The sequence below is a fragment of the Prionailurus viverrinus genome, chromosome B2 (assembly GCF_022837055.1).
Source record: "Prionailurus viverrinus isolate Anna chromosome B2, UM_Priviv_1.0, whole genome shotgun sequence".
NCBI classification, from domain to species: Eukaryota; Metazoa; Chordata; class Mammalia; order Carnivora; family Felidae; genus Prionailurus; species Prionailurus viverrinus.
The window spans coordinates 144,167,865-144,192,495 of record NC_062565.1 but is presented as its reverse complement, the minus strand read 5'-3'; the positions used below and the strand labels follow the sequence as shown (position 1 = coordinate 144,192,495).

The 24,631-nt window shown below is 45.4% G+C and overlaps 2 long non-coding RNA genes across 2 annotated transcripts in view; one reads left to right on the top strand and one right to left on the bottom strand.

Annotated features, from left to right (window-relative positions):
- The window catches only part of LOC125165425 (uncharacterized), a 193,944-nt gene that overhangs the window by 122,370 nt on the left and 46,943 nt on the right, over positions 1-24,631 (top strand). The window lies entirely within an intron of this gene.
- Positions 13,977-20,289, bottom strand: LOC125165426 (uncharacterized). The gene is made up of 2 exons (XR_007152101.1): positions 20,204-20,289; positions 13,977-14,146 (listed from the first exon to the last, which is right to left on the bottom strand). It is a non-coding gene; the product is annotated as an uncharacterized LOC125165426 (long non-coding RNA).

Below are 24,631 nucleotides of genomic sequence, written 5' to 3'. Positions count from 1 at the left end.
TTTCTTTTTCTTTTTCCAGTGAAATGTGAACCTGAGAATTTGGGTTCCAAGACAAGGTGTTTGGTAGGCTGCTTTTTCTTTGTACAGGCCTAGTACATAGTGATGTTTCTGAATTCAAGAATTTCTGGTACACACACACACACACACACACACACACACACACACATGCAGACAGACTTTACCTCACAGATCACTGGGAAAATAACTGCTGTTTCAGGCTAGTGTGGCCTCATGGACGCCCCTGGTTTGGTGTCTATTTTTCACTGCAGTGAATAAGTAGCCGTCTGCAGGTATGAGCTCTGACCTCCTGTTGGAGAAGGTCATTATGAGGACATGACTGTTGGTTGACCTGTGAGCTGGACCCAGGCAGTCAGAAGCTCCTCACCTCCTCTTCTGCCTTTGGAGCGTCCTCACTGCCCACTATTCCCACAGCCGGAGCCATTTTCAAGGAGATAGCCTTGAGAGAACAATGTGTTGTTGATGCCTATTGGCTGAAATAATCTTAAATGTGTGCCTAGTGTTAATTTAAGGAAGTACAATATGGTGGAAGGAAGCCTGGATGGGAAGGGAAGATATAGTCTGGTCTTGGCTTTGTCCCTGAATAGCTATGTGGTTCTAGGCAACTCTCAGTGCATGCTGTTTCCCAATTCCCTTTCTTAAGGTAAGCTGCATCAGAATTACCTGAGTGCTTATTAAAAATAAAAACACCTAGGGGCGCCTGGGTGGCGCAGTCGGTTAAGCGTCCGACTTCAGCCAGGTCACGATCTTGCGGTCCGTGAGTTCGAGCCCCGCGTCAGGCTCTGGGCTGATGGCTCAGAGCCTGGAGCCTGTTTCCGATTCTGTGTCTCCCTCTCTCTCTGCCCCTCCCCCGTTTATGCTCTGTCTCTCTCTGTCCCCAAAATAAATAAACGTTGAAAAAAAAATAAAAAAAAAATAAAAACACCTACACTCATCCCAAGTCTACTGAATCGAAATTTCCTGGGGGAGAGCCCAAGTATCTCTATTTAAATTTTAAAAATTGACAATAATTTAAAAGTCATGGAAAAAATGTAAGAATCATATGAAGAATTCCTGAATAACCTCACCTAGGTGACCTAAGTGTTTACATTCTCTCAACACACACACACACACGCACACATATATGCTTATGCATGTTTAAGTCTTTTCTGAACCATTTAAGAGAAAGTTACAGACATGAGACATGATGCCTCATTACCCTTAAATATCCGTTTCCTAAAATCTAAGACTTACCTCATAAATATACAATATAATAATCAAAACCAGAAAATTAACATCAATACACTATTGTTTAATTTAAAACTTTATTCAGATTTGCCCAATGGTCCAACAATATTCTTTATAGAGAAAGTAAATCCACGGTTCTGCATTCCATTGCCATATCATGTTAGCCTCTCTTAACCTGGAACAGTTCCTGAGGCTTTGTTTACTTTTCACAATATTGGTATTTTTAAAGAGTACAGGTCAGTGATTTTGCAACATGTCCCTCAGTCTGGGTGTGTCTGATGATTCCTCATGACTGGATTTGGGTTATGCTCTCTGGGCCATCCATCATACCACAGGAGTGATGATGTGTCTTTCTCTATGTATCAAGTCTAGAGGCCCCTGCAAATGATTAGCTCCATCCCTGGCATTGGCAACATTGGTTATTGGGTAAGGTGGTCCCTGCCAGGTTTCTCAACTGTAAAGTGATTTAACCCTTTGTAATTAATAAGTATCTTGGAGAGAGAGAGAGAGAGAGAGAGAGAGAGAGAGAGAGAGAGAGAGAGATTGAGACAGTATTAGTTCCTGTAATCTTGACCACCTTCTCCCACTACCTTTGGCATTCATTGATGGGCACTGTCTACTTTCTTTTAAAATTTTATTTTAGAGACAGTGAGTGAGTACAAGCCCAGGAGAGGGGAAGAGGGAGAAAGAGAGAGAGAGAGAGAGAGAGAGAGAGAGAGAGAGAGAAAGAGAATCTTAAGTAGGCTCCACATTCAGCTCCCATGGCCCTGGGATCACAATCTGAGCTGAAATCAAGAGCCAGATCCTCAACTAACTGAGCCTCCCAGGCACCCCCACTCTCTACTTTTAATAAGGCTTCCAGGGGATCCTGGTGTGCTTTGCCTGGCCTGGTTTGAGGATCACTGCTTGAAAACCTCTGTCCTTACTGGACAGTGAGCTCTGTGAAGGTGGGGCTTTGTCTGTCCTCTGTGCCAGGCCTGGCACTTGACCTAGTGTCTGGCTCACAGCAAATGTTCCATGAATGGAGAAAAAGAAAGCCATAGGCAACCGTGTCTTCTCTCTGGGGTTGTTTATCATTATCAGTAAAATGAGGGAGATGACTGGTTATAACGGTGGTATTTTTTGATTATGTAAGTTATAAGTTTCCACTTCTTCCAATGAGATGGTAATTCCATTATACAGTGCTCTTTCAACATGGCAGGCTGGGGTTGTGTGTGTCATGGAATAAAAAGAAATCAAGACATTTTCTACAGTTTGATACATGCCACAGGAAAAATGAAGGTTGGAATTAGTTTATTCATTCAGGTTTATTCAACCGACAAATATTTATTGCACACCTTCCGTTGTGCCAGCCACTGCTACTGGTGTTGGGAATCTAGCAGTAACAAGATGGGTGTATTGCCTCGTGATGCAAAGAACTTCCACCTTCTTTTCTCTGGTTGAGCAGCCAGAGTTGGCAAAGGACAGACCTTCAGAAACAACCCCCTTCCCACAGTAAGGTTAATCCTCATGCAGCTAAGTCCTGAGCAAGCACCTGTCAAGAGTGTTGGACAGAGCCAAACAGTGTATAAGAAGAAGGTGTCAGCTAGGAAGAAGCCTATGTAATTCAGAGTTGCTTGCTAAATTAGCCTCTGACCCTCCTCATCTTAACTTTTTACATAGTTGTGTTGTGCAAAACTCACTTTGCATTGTTTTCAAAAGAATGACCCTGATCAGAGCCCAGTGTATTTCTCAAACAAGCCTGTAGAATGAAAGCCAACATAGATTCCTAATAATTTCTGATGCATAAGTAAAGTCAAGCCAGTTATATACAGATGAGCTTTCCAGAATAAAATTAGTGAGGTCATGAGAGTGATCTAATTACCACAGCACTGATGTGTACATTATAATTTAGATGAGTAAATTATTTTATGCTCTACAACAAATATCTTATGATGAATACAATTTGCTAAACAAATAAAATAGCAAGGAAAAGCAGCTCTCCATAAGAACTATGCAAGGCAAGCGTAGCCTAGAGCTTAAGGGTTACATTCCAGAAGAGATGATGATAAGGCTTTTAGAATTTACAAACAGATTGTCACGGGAGAATTTCCAGCAAACAAATCAGCCTCGATTCAGCTTGACACTCTGCAGAATAAGAAATTGTCCAACTGGTTAGCGTTTATTTCCTGGAGTGTCTTTGAAGTGTTTGACTTGTGAATGTTCTTCACCTTCTGGGGTAACTTTATCATAAGATGCGGTGGCAAGTTCAGTGCTTCGTATTTTCAAAACACCTGTGACAACAGCTCTGTCATTCTCTCAAGTTCTGTTGAAATTTGTGGCCTTTGCTTTGGACTATATTCATAACCAAAGCTGAATGCGAGAATGTGGAGTTTATGGTTTTCTGTTTCTACCCATCATGTTTATTGACATGTAACTTTCTACTTCTGAAGCCCCCAGCACTCTGTTGCTTACAGGAGATTTCCTATTAAACTATGCACTGTAATTCACACCACAGTGATATGAGCATCTCTCAAGGTCTTTGGCTTTCTCTAACCCCGTCTCTGTTCACTATTACTTTGCTTTGCCTGCCTGGTTCAGTCTGACTCATTCTTCAAGGACATTTCTCTTTGAAGGCTTCCTCAGCCACTCCAGGTAGAACTTTCCAACCACTGTGCTCCCACAAGGACCACATTATGTGCTGATTTGTCTGTCTTCCCAGCTACGATGTTTATTCTACGGTAGCAAATACCCTATCTTATTCATTTTTGTACCCACGATCCATAGCACGATTCGCAGCATGTAGGACGTGCTTGGCAAAAATTAACCGAGTCAATGGAACAACCAGGAAGTGAGGAAAAGAGGTTCCAGGGGAAAGTGCTTGTCTGCATCAGTGATGGCGGACTAAGGGCATCAGGCAGGAATGCGTGGAAGAGGTGTTTTGCTGAGTGGCAGGGTCAGTGGGCTCTAACTCCTGCAGCACTGCCTTCTTGCTATGGAGGTAAGGCCCTCTCGACTATGTCATTAGAGACTGGCATTTTCCGGAGGCATCTTCTCCCAGCTGAGAGAATGCGGATGGGATGGTTCCTGTCTCGGTTATGCACTATTTCCCGTGATCACTCTCACTCCCACCAGCAGAAATTCCCTGAAAGTCCACGCAATAGCCAAACCTAGACCACGGAATCAGAAACAGGCACAACATATCGATGTGATATTTTATGGCAGATGAGCTACAGGAATGTACCCCTCTTTTCAATGAAGCCCTTGTAAAAAGATAGGAAAAATCTGCAGATTTTAGGTACGGAGGATGCCAGAGAGGAGAAAACAGCGGCAGGAGATTTAAACTTCTGAAGAAGTGGCTGAAGAAGAGAGGTAGCTGGTTTAGCAGAGAAGAGGTCTTTATAATATAGCTTAGGAGTGCCTGGGTGGCTCAGTCGGTTGAGCGTCCGACTTCGGCTCAGGTCACGATCTCGCGGTCCGTGGGTTCGAGCCCCGCGTCGGGCTCTGGGCTGACAGCTCGGAGCCTGGAGCCTGCTTCGGGTTCTGTGTCTCCCTCTCTCTCTCTGTCCCTCCCCCACTTGTGCTCTGTCTCTCCCTCAAAAATAAATAAACATTAAAAAAAAGTTAAAACAGCTTACAGAGAGCAAGCTGGGAGAAGTGGATCAGCTTTGGCAGAGCCCTCATTAATGGCACCGAGAATATCTGAAAAATGTGCCAACTGTGAGCCCAGATAGCTTTTGTGCTCTAAGAAGATAATCTCAATTGAATTTTTCTCTTTAGGGAACAATTCACCCAGTTACCCTAAACCTACCCTGTCTAGTGAAGATGACCATGTGTTGATAGCCTGCATTGCCTGCATTAGTTTCAAGGTTCTCTCCCACATACGGTGATCTTCCCAAATCACTTCCTGTGCGCTGTTTGCCTGGCCTTTCGGGCCTCACTGAAGTAGGCAGGCAGCTGAGGAAATGTGCTTAGAAAGGTTCATCTCTCTGGTTAACCTGGCCCGAGAGCTCGCATTTTCCACCCTTTGGAGGATGGGCAATACGGGCTCTTGCTCCAACCGGATTTGTTGGATGCTCATGTTTGGCATTCTCTGGCTGTCGGTGTGGGGATTTGCACCCGGAGCAGGCTCAGTGCCCACAGCGGGGTGTTCCCACCCCTCAGCGGGACAGGAGCAGTAACTGGTGTCTGACCCAACAAGACCTGTTCATGTCCAAAGAGCCACCACTCTGATGGAGTGTCCTCCGGGGGCCACCAAGCAGAGCCTTCCTCTGGGAGGGAGCCTGTTGTCTTGGGGAGAGGGGATGTTAGCCTGCCCGAGGTGGAGAGGGCAGCTTCACTGCGTGTTGGAACCCCCTGACCAATTTTGATCCCCTGGGAACAGTCTCTGGAGTTGTCTTTGCTCATTAGGTTGCCCACCTACCGATGGTCCTGTTGGTGGAGATGCTCTTCCTGGCTGAGTGTTCTCAAAATGTTGGCACAGTCATGGCCTCCTAGATCCCACCTACCCCCGGGGCCATGTTCCAGCAGCTGCATATTCCTCAACATTCTTCAGGAGCACAGTGCAAAGAACGTTAGAACAAAGCGACCTGAGATCATTTCTGCACGCTTCTCGCTTGGTTTCCTGTCAGGTCTTTGATAGAGGCTCACAGGGGGCCCAGGGAGGGAATGACGTTCTCTGTCCTGCTTGACCAGTGCTGAGAGTTCCAGGGCCAAGTGCTTGTCAGGAGTAACATGTCCCAGCTGGTGTCGAGTCGCCCTCTGGTGCTGGGATGGACCTCATCTCTCTTCCCACCTAAGGTGAGAGTGTCTCTATCTCCTCAGGGTCTGCTATTAGGTTGCCTGGTGACAACAGGACAGAGCTCCGACCGGTGGCTGCAAGGAGTGCCCAACATCATGCGCACAGGCAAGCGTTTCTGCGCCATGAGCAGGTTCTTAAACTGGGCTCTGCGTCCCCTGCTTCCAGATCCCCATGCGTGTGTGGTGCGGCAGGCCACGGTAAGGGACACAGTCCTTTTCTCGAGAGGTAGCCAAGAGGAGCACAAAAGAGTCCACGGATCAGCCTGGCAGGTCAGATGACAACGTTTTGAGGTACATTTCTCCAAGGGCATTTGAAATAGAAATAGTTTCCAAACACACCCATTTCCATCTTGTTTGTTTAGGAAAGTAGCTGTGGTGGTTAAATTTCACATCAACTTAGCCAGACTATGATTCTTGGTTGTTGTGCCAAACGTTAGCCTAGATGTTGCTGTCAGGTATTTTGCAGATGTGATTCACATCTAGGGTAAATTGACTTTAAGTAAAGAAAATTACCCTCCATAATGTGGGTGGGCCTCAACCAATCAGTTGAAGGCTTCATGAGCCCAAGAATAAAACCTAAGGTTTCCGCAAGAGGGAGGATTTCTGCCTCAAGACTATACCATGGAAACCCTGCCTGAGTTTCCAGCCTACCAGTCTGCCCTACAAATTTCAGGCTCATCAGCCCCCACAATCGATGAGCCAATTCCTTAAAATAACTCTCTTCACATACGTACCCTCTTGGTTCTGTATCTGTGGAGAACGCTGACTAGGGCTATCTTTAAAAACACAAGGATATTGGGGCGCCTGGGTGGCTCAGTCGGTTAAGCGTCTGACTTCGGCTCAGGTCATGATCTCGCGGTTTGTGCGTTCGAGCCCCGTGTCAGGCTCTGTGCTGACAGCTTGGAGCCCGGAGCCTGCTTCGGATTCTGTGTCTCCAACTCTCTCTGCCCCTCCCCCACTTGTGCTCTGTCTCTCTGTGTCTATCAAAAATAAACAAAATGTAAAAAAAAAAATTAAAAACACAAGGATATAAAGTCAGGAGAGGGCATTTCAGTTTGGACAGTGATACAGTGAATCTGAGCAAATCTTTTGTGTGGCTGGGGCTCGGATGTCCCATTCTCACCAAGCAACATGGCTGGTAGGCAAGAAACACGGGGGGGTCTGGCGAATTCTTAGCAATTTTATAAATTTGTCTGCCACAGACACATAATTTCAGTGGTATCTAAAGGGAGGGCTTCTCCCAAAGATGATAGACCCAAGGAAACATTCTTATCGCCTACAAAATCTGAGTGGGACTGTTCTTTTTTTCTCAAATTAAATATGTAATTTATTTTTATTCTGTTTTTTTATTTATGTTTTATTTTAATTGAAGTAGGGTTGGCATATAATGTTACATAGCCTCAGGTGCACAGCATGGCAATCCCACGATTATATACATTGCACATTGCTCACCACAGTAAGTGTAACTACCACCTGTCAGCAGTTGTTACGATATTGTTACTATATACTACGCCAAACTTTTCATCCCCGTGACTTACTTTATAACCAGAAGTTTGTACCCCTCAATCCTCTTTACCTATTTTGCCCAGCCCCCCAGCCCCCTCCCCTCTGGCAACCACCAGTTTGCCCTCTGTGTTTATGAGTCTGTTTCTGTTTTTGCTGTTGCTGTTTATTTGTTTATTTTAATTTTTAGATTGTTGGGGGGAAGGGTGCTTTTCTGATCCGCCTGGGTTCCAGGACAGAAAATGGTGATTACTATAGCAGATAATATGTCAGCCACTTTGCAAGTGCTTTAAATGCATGTTATCTCATTTGACTTAAAAAACTAGGCTTTTTTTTTTTAAGAACATTTAAAAAAAAATTTTTTTTTTCAACGTTTATTTATTTTTGGGACAGAGAGAGACAGAGCATGAACGGGGGAGGGGCAGAGAGAGAGGGAGTCACAGAATCGGAAACAGGCTCCAGGCTCTGAGCCATCAGCCCAGAGCCCGACGCGGGGCTCGAACTCACGGACCGCGAGATCGTGACCTGGCTGAAGTCGGACGCTTAACCGACTGCGCCACCCAGGCGCCCCTTTAAGAACATTTTTAAGTTTATAGAAAGACTGAGCACGAAGTACGAGTTCTCCATGTGTCACCCCGCCCCCCACAGTTTCCTGTGTTATTAACATCTTGCATTAGGTGTGGTCAGTCTGCTACAAGTGATGAGCCCATATTGATACATTATTATCAACTAAAGTCCCGAGTTTACATTAGGGTTCACTCTCCATGTCCTAAAGTTCCTTGGGTTTGGACAAATCTATATACCACAGTATCTTTTTTCTTTCTTCTTAAAAAAATTTTTTTTAATGTTGATTTATTTTTGAGAGAGAGAGAGAGGCAGAGCATGAGTGGAGGAGAGAGAAAGGAAGACACAGAATTCGAAGCAGGCTCCAGGTTCTGAGCTGTCAGCACAGAGCCCGATGTGGGGCTCGAACTCAAACTGTGAGATCATGACCTGAGCTGAAGTTGGACACTTAACCAACTGAGCCACCCAGGTGCCCCTACCACAGTGTCTTATAGAATAGTTTCTCTGTTATTATTTTTTAATTGAGAGAGAGACAGAGACAGAGACAGAGACAGAGAGAGTCCCAAGCAGTCTCCATGCTGTCAGTACAGAGCCCAGCATGGGGCTCGAACCCACCAACTATGAGATCATGACCTGAGCTGAAACCAAGAGCCAGACGCCCAGGTGTCCTAGTTTCTCTGCTCTTAAAATTCCCTGTGCTGCACCTGTTCATCCCTCTCCCCATCTCGTCTACTTTCCAAACAATATTATGAGGTGGCATTTCATGGACCCTGTAACAGCTGAGTCTTGAGCCCTCGTCTCCTTCTCTATGGATAGAGTGACGGTTGTGTCCACCGTGAGTGTCGCTGTGAGTCTTCAGGGGGTTAGTACACACAAAAGCCTGCAAGCAAAAGCCATGATTTGAGTCTCTGTGGGATCGGACACAGACTCTGAATTATCAGACTTGTCTATGTGTCCAGAATAAGACTGTCCCCCTTCAGACTATGATTGGTTTTACCCCTTAGGACAGGGGAGGAGCAGTCATGGCCCCAGAAGAAGCAGAAGATTCAGGATTAGTCCATTAGTAATGGCTAGATGGAGCAGAAAGAGGGCTTCAGGACAGGCTGGCCCCAGCAGTCCTTCGTTTCCTCTCAGGACCCCACGAGGCTCAGCAGCTCAGATGGAGTGCGGCCGACCGTGGAAGGCAACCCGCCTGCGGTGGGGTGGCGGCCTCGGCGCCTGGTCCTGGTGGGGGTGGGGGTGGGGATGGGTGAGCAGGGAGGGGTGGGTCTGGGCTGGGCTGAGCGGGTGAATCTTGGGACTCCAGGGTCCCCGTGCTGTGTGGCTGGGAGAGTGTGTCATTCAAGATGAAGTCTGGCCCAGCCTGGCCCCGGGCAGCATGTATGGCTGGTGCCTTTCTCCCAGCGAGAGTCCTCAACCTCAGAAGCTTCCTGGGGCCCTCTTCCCACCCGAAAGAAGCCTCGCCACTCACTGCAACTCTGGCCCCGTGGCTCTACCTCCTTGGCCGTCGCCTCCAGACCACGCCTGTCCTGTGCCATTCGTGGGCCCGCAGCTGGGTGAAGCCCTGTGCCACTACCGCCCCCCACCTTTCTCGTCTTCTCAGAAGCCTCATTCTGTGTGAGGTGGTGCAGGCAGGAGTCAGGGGACGGCTAGAGTTCCGTGAGGGCAGGTGTGGTGCGTCTATTCACATTCTGCAGACTTTATACGCCACAGCCCAGAGGCCTTTCCCCGGGGCGATATGGGAGCTTCTAAAAGTCACTCGAGGGGCTTCTGAAAACGGCGTGTGCCTTCTTCGCTGCCCCAAGCCCCCAGCGGGAGATTACGATGAAGTAGGTCAGGCAGCGGGTAGGATGTTCGAGCATCTGTGTTATGAACATGCTCCCCCGTGCCACGGTGGTGCACCCAGGCTGGGGCTCCCTGTTGTGGCGTCTCAGTACAGCTGTGCTGTTGCCCGGGAGGAGGGGTGTTAGGGTCCTCATGCTGCAGGGCAAGGTGTCCTGGAGGGGCCCGCGAGGGAGGAGAGTGCCCTTGTCACGTGAAGTCTTTTCCCCGTTCCAGAAACTTTTCCTCGCCTTTCCGATCCTGCCACGCTTGCTCAGGAGGCCTGGCTCACAGTGTTTGGGGATGAGGTCATGGTCAAGGAGAGAGCTGTGGGCATGGGGCTTGGGATGCCTGGCCAGACTCGGGAGGGTGGAGCAGGAGCTCACGTTGGCTTAGTTATTCCAAGAGAGTCTGCTTTCCTAAAGGAAAAAGAACCACGCAAAGGAGTCTGGCGCCCTCCCGAAGGTCTTTAACGGGCTTACTCTGACTGGGAGCACTGGCCCCCTGCCTTCTGCTCCAGCCTGGGGCCAAGAAGGCCCCCAAAGAGATGGTCTGAGGCGGGGCAGGCAGCCTCATAAATGCACACTCAGCAGCTGCCTCACTGGCACTTCCCGGGGCAGATCCTGAGCCTGGGTCAGCAAATCCGGACCTCTACACCTGCGCGTGCTCCGATGTCCCGCCCGCCTGGGCCATGGCAGGGCCCAGGAGGCGCCCTCCCTGACAGGGTGGAAGCACCTCGAGTCTTTGTTTATTTGCTCCATTCTCTCCTTCCCAGAGTCCCGGCCTGGCTCATGGTTCGGGGAGCTCATGCCCAGGTCTCGACACGGCAGGAAGTTTCATCAGCTTGTTGTCAAGTTTTGGCCCGGAACCCCTTTGTCCAGGAAATCATCTGGGCTAGGAGGTTCTTCAACAGGAACGGGGACCTGAGCTCCTCGAGGCGTGTCTTTGGCCCAGCCCTCCCCGACATATGCCCGGCGTTGGCGTGCCTGATGCTCACAGCTGGGCTCTCTGCGGTTTCTGGTCAAGGGCCGGGTCACGAGCTGTTACCAATGCCTGTGAGGCAGAGGGTCCCTTTGGAGCCTTAGCTGTCTCCACTCCGGAGCCAATGTTTGGATAGGTCTGGAGCCCAGCAAGGAGAGCTTACTGGGGGACCAGGAAAAGTCCTCAGCAGAGACTCATCCTAAGAGAGGAGGGAGTGACTTGGTGACAGCAGCTCCTCCAGAGGGACGGACTGTACTGGCCACAGCCTGGCATGCTACTCGCGGTGCCCTGTGGTCCGGCCGGGGGTCTAGGCCTGAGGATGTGCCCATCGTGGGCACGGAAGCCTGGGTAGGGCCATCGGGCCAGCAGCCAGGTAACATGGCACCGTGGGGACACTAGTGGCAATAAGCAGTGCCTCGAGCTGGCATCAGGTGCTTCTTTCGGTGGGGACAAGAGTGAAGAAAACACAACAGTGCGTGTGGCACCTTATCTGGAGACTTTACCTCTCTGGGAGGCCATGAGTGACCCTTCCTTCAACTGCCCCACCCAGCGGCCGGAAAGCATGGCACACAGATGGCGGTGGACCTGCGAGGGGCCTCCCTGGGCTGTTCCAGGAGTTCAGAGCCCCCCGTCCCTCGCCACACTGCACGGGCTCCTACATCCCTCCCGACCTACTAAAGGAGTCCGGCCCATTTTGAGCGGGCCCAGCACCGTGCACTGTGTCTTTGGGAAGAATGTGCCTGTGTGCTGTGATTTGAAGAACACGAGGAAATTTGGCTGGAAACCTTTTCCACGTTGGGGTGACAGTGTCGGGAATTCTGCCCATAGACCTGCATTGTCTTCACAGCTTGCTCGTCTCAAAGAAGTGGATGCTCCTGGATCATAGGTGTCCATAAATTGCTCATTACTTTTTCACACGTTAACGTCTTATCTCCTCCAAGATGGTTTGAAATCCCCTATTCCTGTGCGTCGTTGGTACAATGACCTTCACTTTGTAGGTGATCATTACATTTTTTGTTCATTATGTAAAAAGCTACCTTGTGTTCGGTGGGCATAGAGGGTTAATTAGCATTATTTGAGCTGATACTTATCATAGGCTAATGCACAATAGGCCACCAAATACTCCCTGAAGCACTGACTTCCAAGACCAGACATGCTGTGGTCAGCCGGAACTATATCTTGCCAGGATTGATCCCCCTGTATTTTCACCCCTCATGCCAGCCGTATTGCAGACATTTGAAACATTTTGCTGAATGACTATAACGCACATACGTAAGTAAATAAAATATGAAACCTCAAAGGTCCAGTAAGGTAACTATTTAGTGAGTGGCTGGGTTTTAACCACAGCCATAGGAAAGACAGAAAGCAAGCAAAGAATAAGTGTGAAAAATAAGGAATAATCTTGCCAAGAGCCTTCAGCATGGAGGATATGGTTTTTCCTTTCTTTAAAAAAAAATTTTTTTTTTTACATTTATGTATTTATTTTTGAGAGACAGAGAGTGAATAGGGGAAGGGCAGAGAGAGAGGCAAACACAGATCCGAAGCAGGCTCCAGGCTCTGAGCTGTCCGCCGCACAGAACCCGATGCGGGGCCCGAACCCATGAACCGTGAGATCGTGACCTGAGCCAAAGTCGGAAGCTTCACCGACTGAGCCACCCAGGTGCCCCTGGTTTTTCCTTTCTGAACCCAGGAGGGTCTATAACTCCTCCACCCACTTCGAGAGGGCTTAGCAAGCATCTTGCACTTCGTTGAGTGTGTTTGACTTGGAGACAATTCCACCTCAGTTAAGTCTTGTAGTTGATGAATTTGTGCAGTAGAAAGAACTGGGGCAAAAATAAGTTTATGAAGTGTCTGTAGTTGAGGCTAAGAGGTTTTTGTGCATTAAAGACTAAAATGTGAGAATTTGCAAGGAAGGAAGCCGAACTCTCTCTGGAGTTAGGATAGGTGCCTGAAGTTCCCATGGTCTAAAGGGAGCAGACCAGCATGGACATGAATGTGGCCTCAGGACAGAACAGAATCAGGAAGTGAAGCTGGTAAAAGATCTCAACCTCGAGCAAGATCAGGCCAGAGGGGACAGGATCCAAGCCACAGTGTGGACACATCTGTGTGCTCTGTGACATTTGGGGCATATACGCACATTTCATGTTTTTTTCATCCCTTGACACGTATCCATCGAACATTAATGCGAGGCTAATACATGCCTTGTTTTCTGGTGAGCTCTCAGGAGATTTGGTTTTTCTTTTACAAGATCACTGTCAATTCTCAACTTCTTTTGCTCTGTAATTGGAGCAGGCACAGAAGCTCCCTACCTGGAAAGATGATTTGTTTACCTCCCACTGACAGACACTTGAAAAACATCCATGTTTGATCACAGGGCCAGGAGAAGACTTCAGGAGGGACAATGATGATGATGAAGTAAAGGAAGCCTGTGACACAGGCAACTGTTTTGTAACTTGCCTGAGGACGTGATGCTGTTTGCGGTCACTTATTTAAAAAGGAGCTAGAGAGCGGAGATTGGGTTTGTCCAGCTCACAAATTGAAAGCAAAGCCTCAGAATCTTTTGTTGTTGCTTTTGTTCTTGCTTGCTTTCTTGAAATGGTTTCTGATGTATAGAAAAGTCGCAAGAATAGTACAAAACTTCCATGGATGAGCCAGATTCCCCGAATTAACACTTCACTGTACGTGCTTTACTGCTTTCCCTTCCCCCATCTCATCTCTGTATCTCTCTGTCTCTCTCTACTCCTCTGTCTATACACACACACAAGCCCATGGCCAACAGCTCATTTTACTGAGGTTGTTTATTGACTGGAGGAGGTGATATGATGTGGGTCGGTGGACATGGAGGGAAAAGCTGATGGAAGTTACAGGAGGGAAGAATGTCCCTCGAAATGTACTGCTTTGCCTCTTTATTTACAAGTCTGTGTCCCTATTGAAGGAAATTACCTGACTTGTTGTTTGCCTCGGACTGTAGGTTTTTCAGTTAAAGCTTGTTTGTTTTCATTGGAATGGAAATACTGTGGCAGTTTGTGGGAGTGAAGGCTATTGGTTCTTTTGAATAGATCTAAAAGAGAAGAATGTAGGGATTTTGTTTCGGGTTTTACTTTAATAAACTCAATCCTGCGGGGTTTACATCCTTGGGGTTTTTATGAGAATGGAGTTTACAGTTACTCCACTGAGAAGGTTGCTGAGCACATGAGGAGGTGAGGAGTGGAGATGTTTGCAATGAAGCGTCATGTCTTATGACAGGCCAGTCCTGGTTATAAAGACATAAAAATAAAGACAAAGTTGAGACATGACAGTTTCTGAATACATTTTTTTATTGAGTGTAAAGCTTAATTACTTTTAGCCTGACACTTTAAGCCTCAACAAAGAGGACATGGGAAACATGATTATTATGATTTTAAACATGAAAAATCATCTTTCTAAGTGTATTTACTCTTCTGTGTGCTTTGGACATCCTCCCAGTTAATGTCAGCATGATGAATCACTCCTTTAACATTGTTTCTCAGAGTCTCTCTTGGTTTAATGCAATTGGACCTTTCTTTTCTAGAAAAAGAAATTAAGAGTCGTTTGAATCCATATAGGAAAAGAATCACTTTTGATTTTTTTTAAGATGGAAACTATGAAACAATGAGAATGGGTTCAAGGGACATTTGTAGATGAACTGGTTTTAGGAGGCAGGAAGAACAAGGGAGAGCAGGGGAGAGCAGGGGAGAGCCAAGGGAAAGTGCTGAGGGACAAGTGGCACACAGGAGTGGGGCCCGGGGAAGGAGTGCAAGTTGGGTGGAAGAAGCTGCAAGTTTCTTCTTCACTAGACTTTTATCCAATATTGGACCACAGTTGCCTCTAACCCTCAGGGGGCCACACCCGCATTGTATGCCAGACCAGCACTTTCACCCGATACTCTAGCGCATAGCAAGGGTGGAAAGATGAATAACATTGCTTGAAACGGCAAAAGAGATTCTGTTGGTGACAGGGGTGGGGTAATTCATACCAATAATCTCACTGAAAATAACCACCAGACAATTAAATGACATTTAAAACGTTCCTCAAAAGCATTAAAGAGCGAATGAGATAATGAGGAGTTAGTGGGTCAAGACTGAGAAGACGAAAATCTGAGAAGTGATGTTGCCCCTGCTTTTGACCAAGGGACAGATGAAAATCTGAAATATGGTTAAGAGAGTGAGCAGCACCTTTCCAGTCCTGTGAGATGATGGGGCATGAGTTCGGAGCCCCGAGCCCACAGGAAAGAAACCTGCCATTCTTTGGTCTCAGTCTCAGCAGCACTGTTCATCCTAGAGATGAGGGTCAAACAGAAGTAAAACAGCCCTCTCATGAACTATGGCCCAGTTCGGGGTCATCTGGGGGACCAAGAAATCTTGGGTCCTGAAATTGGAATAAAGGATAAGGAAATGATAGCACCTCAAGCCATGGCAGAGGCAAATAAAAATTAAATCTAAAAAGTAACAATTCTGGCTCTAAAATATTTCTACTAATAATTTAAAAAGTACAACGTCAAGCGTACAGTAAAAACAACAACAACAAAACAAAGAACTAGGCACAGAAGGTACACACTCACCTGAGAAAGAACCGTGAGAAAGAACAGTGAAAATGAGAAATAACACGCACCCCTGTAAGAATATCAGATATGGGAGTGATCAGTGAGAGACTTTATAGCAACTGTATTTACTATTTTTAAGAAGAGAAAGGATAAGTTTGAAAAATTTGGCAGATTATCGGAACCCACAAAAAGTGCAAAGCAGATTTAAATGAAAACAAAATAAACTCTAGAACTTAAAAATCCAGTAACTTAGTTAAAACTCAATATATAGATTTAATGACATATTAGATAGGGTTGAAGAGAAAATTAGTAAACTGTAAGGTTAGAGGAAAATACGCAAAATGAAGCACACAAAGGCAGAAGGTAATGAGAAGACATAATACAAAGAGAGGGTATAATTAGAAAGTCCAACACATGTCCAGTTGGACTTTTGGAAGAAGTAGCAGCAAGAGCCTCAAGAATAAAATAACTGCTCAAAATTATATTTATTAATAATAATTGATGAAAATAATTGCTGACAATTTTCCCAAGAGACATTAATATGTATGTAAAAAATCCCAAGGAATCTTAGTCAGGATAAATATAAAGGAACTATCATGGTGTTGTTGTAGACAAATCCTTAAAACTGCCAGAGAGAAAAAGGTTACTTTTTTTTTTTTTAATGTAGGCTTCACAAGGAGCCCAGTGTGGGGCTTGAACTCATGACCCTGAGACCAAGACCTGAGCTGAGATCAAGAGTTGGACGCTTAACTGACTGAGCCACCCAGGGACCCCAAAAGATTATTTTAAAAGGTACAGTAAATGTACTGATAATTGAGTTATCAGGAGCAACGATGGAAGTCAAAAAAGATAGTGGAATATCTTCACTATACTGAAAAACCAAACACAAAGATCAAACTGCCAATATAGACTGTCAGTAAAAGTATCTTTCAAGTATGAAGATGAAATTAAGACATTCTCAGAAACAGAAAGAGTTGTTACCAACAGATTGTCAATGAAGGAAACATTAAGGAGAGTTCTTTATTAGGCAAAAAGTAATCCTTGATGGAAGGTTAGAGATTCAAGAGAATAAATAAATAAATATATGAGCAAATCCGAATGACATGGATTTTATAAAACAATAATAATATTTGTGGGATCCATATATATGTGTGTATGTTATTATCTATCTATCATCCGTCTATCATCTATCTATCTATCTATCTATCTATCTATCTATCTATATATCTATCTATCATCCATCTATCATCTATCTATCTATCTATCTATCTATCTATGTATCATCTATCTATCTATCTATCTATCTATCATCTATTTCTATGTAGGATATGAAAAGTTTTAAGTTTGGAAGGGATTAAAAGGATTCTAAGGGTTCTAAGGTCCTGATAGTACTCTAGAGGAGGTAAAAATACCAGTTATCAAAACACTTTGTTAAGTCCAAAACTCATGTTGTCATTTCCAAGGTAACCATTAAAAGCATAATAAAAAGTATAAAACTTTTGGGGCGCCTGGGTGGCGCAGTCGGTTAAGCGTCCGACTTCAGCCAGGTCACGATCTCGCGGCCCGTGAGTTCGAGCCCCGCGTCAGGCTCTGGGCTGATGGCTCAGAGCCTGGAGCCTGTTTCCGATTCTGTGTCTCCCTCTCTCTCTGCCCCTCCCCCGTTCATGCTCTGTCTCTCTCTGTCCCAAAAATAAATAAATTTTTGAAAAAAAAATTTTAAAAAATAAAAAGTATAAAACTTTTAAATAAAGAGACTGAGAAAATGGAATGATAAAAAATAGTCAATCCAAAAGAAGGCAAGAAAAGAGAGGAAAAGAGCATGGAGTGAGTGGGACAAATAGAAAGCATATTGTAAGATAGTAGATTTAAAGTCAAATATATTGTAATTATATTCAATAAAGGTAGACTAATTACTTCAGTTAAAAGACAAAGATTTTCTGGCTTGATTACAAATTGAAGTCAAATTATATTCTGTTTTCAAGGCACAAATTAAAGCATAAGAATAAAAACAGTTTGAAAATAAAAGAGTGGAAACCATTAAACTCTGTAAATAGTGGCCAAAGGAAAGCTGGTAAATCTGTATTAATATCGGACAAACTTGAACTTAAAGCAAGTTAAAAAGAAAAAGAAAAAAAAAGGAAAGAAAAAGAATTACTGGAGATTAAGAGTTACTTCTTACTGATTAGGGATTCAACCCATCAAGAATGTAAAATAACTTAGCATTTATAAGCATCTAATTATATGGCCTTAAATATTTGAAAAAAAAGTGACCAGAAGAACTCGATGGAGGTTTGGGTAAATCCACAGTCATACTGGAATTTTGTAACAGATCTCTCTCAGAACTGATAGATCAAGCAGGCAAAAAATCTATAAGTCTAGGAGAAATTTCAAAAACATGGTTAAAAACCTGACACACCAAGAGAGGTGAGAGAATATACCTAGTTTCAAGTATATATTGAATTACAAAAACTCAGCCCATAGGAGGCCACAAAGCAAGAATCAACAACTTCAAAAGGTGAGAATTACAGAGGGTGTAATGTGACCACAGTTCAAAAGCAAAAAGGTCACTAGAAGATCACCATATGTTTAAAAATTAAGAAAAATATCTAATAATCCACAAGTCAAAAAGAACCTCAACCAAAATAGTTTTTTAAAAAACATATTTTTCAAACACATGTGGGATGTAGTGAAAGCAATGCTTGAAGAGAAATGTTCACCTTAGAATGTTGTACTAGGAAAAGATACAGCCTGAAGAGCATTCCAGGAACTAAGTGTTTACCTCCAGAAATTAGAAAGAGAAAAACAAAACAAATGCAAAGAGAGGAGAAGAAAGAAAACAATAAAAACAAGGGCAGAAAATGCTGAAATAAAAGCCAAGCAGAAGAGCCAAAACCAAAAGTTGTGTTTTTTGAAAAGATGAGTAAAATTGATAAACCATGGGCAAGGCTGATCAATTCAAAATGGAAAGAAGTCACAAAGGGCCACTACTGGAGATGATGAGAAAGGTGGCATGGAGGCCAAGGTTTAAAGACTAAGAGGGAAGTGATGAAGGGGAAGGGGCATGCCAGGCAGTGAGGAGAGGCTGGACCAATGGCAGTAGCTGAGGCCACCGCTGCTTTTGGTGAGGAGCACCGGGAGAGAGGGTGGCCTTCTGGAAGGGCAGGATCAGGGGCAGGCCTGGCCAGGAGGGTCTTGACTGGGCAGGGTAAACTGGGAGCTATGGGGAGCCACTGGAGGATTTTAAGGCAGGGGAGAAGTGACACAACAGATTTTCCCTGTAGGGTGATGGTTGGCAGCAACCCGGGGCACGATCAGGAGATAGGGTGGAGTGTGGGGGGGTGGGAGTGCAAGGTGGGCGGGGAGTCCAGGCAGAAAAGATGAAGGCCTGGACCAATGGAGCAGGAGGGGCAGGGGAAGATGCAAGGGGTGGGGTGAGACTTGTGTTAATAGCTTCCAAGCTGAGGACAGAGGAAACACTATTTAAGGGGTGAAGGGCTAATCATGAATCTACAAGTGGGGTGGAGTGGCAGAGAAACAACTTCCAAAAAGAAGGGCATTGCACATCATGTGCACCCTACTGGCCATCAGGACACCACTGGTAGTGGTAGGAGACTTCAGAGAAGAGTCTAGTTTCTGTGGATCCTGAGTAAGTGGAGCCCAATGCCTGGAGCAGGGGAAGTGTGGCCGGGAGCTTGTCGAGCCATGATGGCAAGGAGAGAGCACAGTGCCTGAAGGCAGTGTGAGCTCACAGAGTTTTTAAAAGATGGGAGACGTGAGCTTTCCTTCTTTCACTCCGTGTAGTCTCCACCTGAAACATTGAAATCAATGACTCACATTCTATGACAAAGATTTTCCAGCTATCAATCCAGGCTTTTCATTTCCTCCCTCTTTTTACATATTAATGGGGAAATGTTTTTGAACCTACCCTCACAATTATTCTTTGTGTGTATGTATGTCTGGTTACTTTATTTACCACATAAGAAGATGGGGAGACCAACGCTTTTAAGAATTTCAAAAGGCAGAGAGATCAATTTAAAGGATCACCAGAGGTGTTTCTGCCAAGGGAGTCTATGAAATGTTTAAGTCAGAAATGGCCAGTTTACATGTCAGACTGGTATTTCTCAATCCCATTTCCTCCCTGTAACATATTGTAATTGAAAGATACCCAAACAGATGTTTTCTGTTATATGGATTCAGTTCCAAAGTTTTCTTCATATGCTGCTCACAGACAAATAATCCCTAAGGACCAAGAGGAGCCAATAATCTTCATTTTTGTTATTGCATATGAAAATATTTCAGGTTGCGTAGTTAGATTAAATTTGTTTCTGAACAGCATTATTATTAAAAATGGATCCTCTCACCTTCCTGTGCACATTTTAACAATTAATTCTTTTGCCTTGTGGTGAAAATTCTAATCATTCCTTTTGTGGTCGTCAAATTATTTATTCATTTGCTGTGGCACTGAGATTCTCTTTTCCTCAACCAAATTATATCCCACTGACCCATGGAGTTCCTCGCAAGAGATGCTCAGATTGCCCAAGTGTGTGTTCAGGCGCACCTATTAACACAACAAGCCTTGTGTTTTCTTGTTGGACCGATGTTCCAAAAATGAAATATTTAGAATGGAAATAGTGGAAACATTGTTTTCACAAAGAGGGTTAGAAAAACCACTGTCTAGCTAGACTCTATCAATATTGCTTTACATCTTAAATTGCTATATCTCAAAGTCATTCTAAGGTCAGAGCTTACCATGAACAATGGCTTGGAAAATAAGAATAGCCTTCTCTGGGGGTCCTGAACGCTGACTGCAAGGATGGGAAGGAGACAGCACTGGCCATGGGGGAGGTACTGAGCAGCTCATTTGCAGTATAAACTTCCTGGGGTCTAGACCCCAGAGTGTTATCCAATAATGTCCTTTGTTATCGCCATGGTTTTTCTGCTCATCAGTAAATGAGGGCAGGAGAGATGGAGAGATGGCTGTCAAGGTTCCTTCTAGGGTTAACACTGGTTACATTAACTGTAACTCAGGCATCTGGTTGAGAAGTTGGAGTTCCTTGCTCCTAAATACAGAGATTTCCCGTACTGTTTGCTGCTGGTGGAAGATAGGGCCAGATTTTCTGGCTGAGTGGACAGGGCTCACATAACCACAAACACCATGACTGAATCTGGGAAGGAAAGGCCAGGTGTGGTGCCCAGAGGGCACCTGCAGGGTATTGAAATCCAGACTTCATTATTTGTCCATGCCTGTGTTCATTCCCTCAGCAAATGATAATGGAGTCCCTTCAAAGTGGTGGGCATTGTACTAGGCACTAGGTAGACTATGGTGGACAATATAGACACCATCTCTAGCCACTTAAAGCTTCCAATGCTATTGGGAGGTGTTGAGTAGGCAGATGAGCTATGTCATTGAATGTTGTCATAAATTCCATGAAAGACAGGCATGAAATCCTATGGGACAGAATAGCAAAGGGACCATTGGTAATGGCGGGGGCCATTAGAGGTTAGAAGGGTGAGAGGTCAGTGAAGGCCTCTCTAGACAAATGCATTTGTCAGTTTGACAAGAGGAGAAAGAAGGGACAACAGCCCAGCAGGAGGGTAGCATATGTGAGGCTGAGAGGGGAGAAAGGCCATGATAGGATGTGAGAACCAAAGAAAGTTCATGTGATAGGTGAGGGAGGGAGGCTGGGGAAAGAGACAGCTGGTGGTGGTGGCTGGGGGTCCAAGAAAAAGCTCTTCTTTAAACCAAGGACAGTGGAATCTAGAGGGTGGTCTTAAGCAGGAGAGTGACATAATTCCACTTGTATTTAAAAAATATAATTCAGGCAGCTTGGAGAGAGGACCAGGACTTGTTAAGCATAGTGGGATGGGAAACAACATGAAACAGGGCAGGGTGGGGGTTGAAACTGCCCCGTCAGAGGGCTAAAGACTACCATCTACAGGGGCCTTGGCTCCCTGTCTCCACTGTATTCCTTCCTCCATAATGCCATTCTGCTCTTGAGAAGAGGGAGCACCTCATGGAATACAATGAAGACTTTGGGCAAATGATTTCTCCAAGAATTGTTTTTCTTCACTCCAACGGTGGGTGAAGGAATGAACTCACTGAGCAAATGCAAACAGAAAATGTAAATTGGCGCCTTCTCATGCCTCCAAATACCAAATTGCATTGACTTCCTCATTTGTGCTCCAGCTGCGTGTGAAGTGAGTCCGGAACATAGCAGGGGCTGTAGGCCAAGGATGGTCCCACATGCAGAGAGGGACATGCTGGTCATCAGGGACCACGGGACACATGTACTTGAATGCAAACAAGACCCTGACCTCAGAGATTTGTGTCTGGTGCTCTCACACATGCCTGATAGTCTCCAGGACTGAGTGATGGGGATTTGGACATCAAAGCCTCTTGGTGAGTAGAAAGAAAGAGTATCTTTCCTGTCAACAGCATTCAACATTCCAATAGCAAGGTGCGGAATGCTGTGGGGTCAGGTTTCCCTGGATCATGTGTGTCTCAGAAGGGCCATGCACTGGCCAACCTGGGAGTCCATTTACCCTGTTTGTTTAAAAAGAAATGGGAAAACCATTTGATGAAAACCCAATTTTCCTTAGCGAAAGAAGAGAAGGAAAAAGCTGATCCAATATCCTTGATGTGGGGAGGAAAGATAGATTGCTCAAGCCTGTGATAGAGTGAGCCCTTTGTGAAGTGGAAATGAATCAGATCTTACTGGTCTAACAGGACAGGAAACACCTAGATATTCTTTGGCACCATTTAAAAAGCACATCAACACGAAAATCCCCAGGTAGCAATATAGCTACAATATTCTGTCATGTGCACAGTCAATGTACATGTGGGATCAGCAAGGTGAAGAGTCTTCTTTCAGTTTTGTGTCCCAGAGCTGAAGCAAGTTATCGAAACGTTGAATACTGAGAACAGCTTAAAGGAATTCTTATCCTGTTTTTGTGCAAGCCCATGGAGAAACCCTTCCTTTCAGTCCTCCTGTGAGTGAACATGTGGTTTAGAGGATGCCAGGAGCAAAAGAACTATCTGAAAGAGCTTCCCACCCTGCAGGCTCCTGAGATTTGGGCTCCATTGCAGTAGGGGTGACTTCATTTGTTGAGGATTGGAGCTCATCTGGGGGAGCCCATTTCTTCATTGGCTACCACCTCCTCCTTTTCTGAACTGCTTCCCCTCTGAACACCGTGAGTGTTTTCCACAGGTTCCCTCCCCTTCTCCATCCCCCCCCCCCCCATCATAAGTCCCTGGGCCAGCACCAAAGCCATTTCCCTGGTGGAACACTTCCAATGGGGCACCCTTTCCTCTACTGCAGCAGAAACTCACCAGCATTGCACCCCTTCCTGCAGTGCTCACTCCATGCGAGTTGCCACTGGCTCAACAGAACTCTAAGCCAGGCTGCTGGGCACTGGAGCCAACAAGCATCTCATTGAGGTCAGCGAAGAACAAAACTCTACTTGTTTTCAGAGCTGTCTTGATTTTAAAATTTGCCCTTAAAAAGCAACCAGACAGAATTCATTCTTTTCAAAGCAGGCTCCTGTTCTGGAGGAGACATGCCAAATGGTCTTTGAGCAGACATGGGAACAGTGGAATGCAAAGGCTGTTGTGTAGGCTGTTGTGTAGACCTATTATACCACTTTGGGTGAGTTGATGGGTTTGGCAGCAGGATCCTGGCCCAGTCCTTCCCAAGGATGGAGTCAAGGCTAGGATGAGGCTCTTCCTCTGTCTGTTTCTAGGCCACATCCTACCTCCAGCGTCCTGTGGTTCCTTGTCCATGTTCCATGAAAGTGGTACATGGTCTGGGCTGACACCAGAATAAAGGAGGTGTTTAAACAGGAAGTATTTGCTCATTCTCTTTTCCCCATATCTAAATCATATTTTTCTTTTGAGCCTCAGTGAACACTGCACCTCCTCCATGAGCTTTCCATGAACTCTGCTTCCTCTCCTCTGTCTTATTCAAGCCAGGAACTTTTTCATTCAGAAACTGTTCTCCATTGCTGGCTGTGCTAGATTGTTCCAGGCCAACTTGGTCAAGCTGGGAGCTACGGTTCCTTGAATTCCCTTTCCTGGGTTAGATTTGGCCAAAGGAGATTTGCATGAGATATGGAAGGCAGGCGTGAAGCAATGGCCATTATTCTTAGAAGTTCACTGTGGTCCTTTCTGGCTTTCTATGTGAAGATCCACCATCATTCCTTAGGGCTCTGTGACAGAAACATGGCCGGCAAAGTGATAATTGAGTCCATTTGCTTTTTCTCTTTCTACCCAGCTGACCATCTTTCAGAGGCGGCCTTTTTTCAGATGAGAGATCAGGAAGGGAGACTCTGGGGAAACTAATATCTGATAGTGCCCAAGACTCTTGTTTCATGGATGGGTAGTCAGAAATGGTGACTACAGGGACACCTAGGTGGCTCAGGTCATGATCTCATGGTTTGCGGGTTTGAGCCCCACATTGAGTTCACTGCTGTCAGGGCACGGACTGCCTCAGATCCTCTGTTCACTGTTCTCTCTGCTCCTTCCCTGCTTGTGCTCTCTCTCAAAAATAAATTAAACATTTATAAAAAAAAAGACGAAGAAGAAATGTTGACTGACTACATATGAGGAACAGTAAGTAAGCTCCTGGAATTTCTACTAGTCCTTGTGTTCATGGAACGTGCAAGTCTTTCAAAGACTTGCAAGACCAGACCTGGGGGTCTGATAGCCCAACGAATAAGGTATGTGCAGTATTCACTCTTTGCCTCCCTCCCTTATTCTTTTCTTTCTGTTGTAAGCATGTTTTGAAGCCTTACGATCTTCAAAGTTATATGCCATGTACAAAAAATAGAGCAACCTGACGGTAATGTCAAAGATCCTGTGAAAGAGTTGTTTTTAAAGTACTGTAGGGACATAGAGGAGGGATGTAGGGATGAAAACCTTCCCTAGCAGAAGGCATGCAGAGTGGCCACGACCCGCTCTGGAAAGCTACAACTGTAGCATGCCCCACTACACAACTCCTGGGGAAAACCCTTCTCTGTGCCCCCCGCTGACCGAAAGTGACTAACCTTGACTATTTCACTACTTACTTGGGTGCTTTTGAAAGCTCACCCCAATTCAGCTGCATTCTCACCCTAACACAGGCCAGTGCCATAAAATTCCTCTGTGACTTCACTTCTCAAGACATGGCTGAGACCCTATTC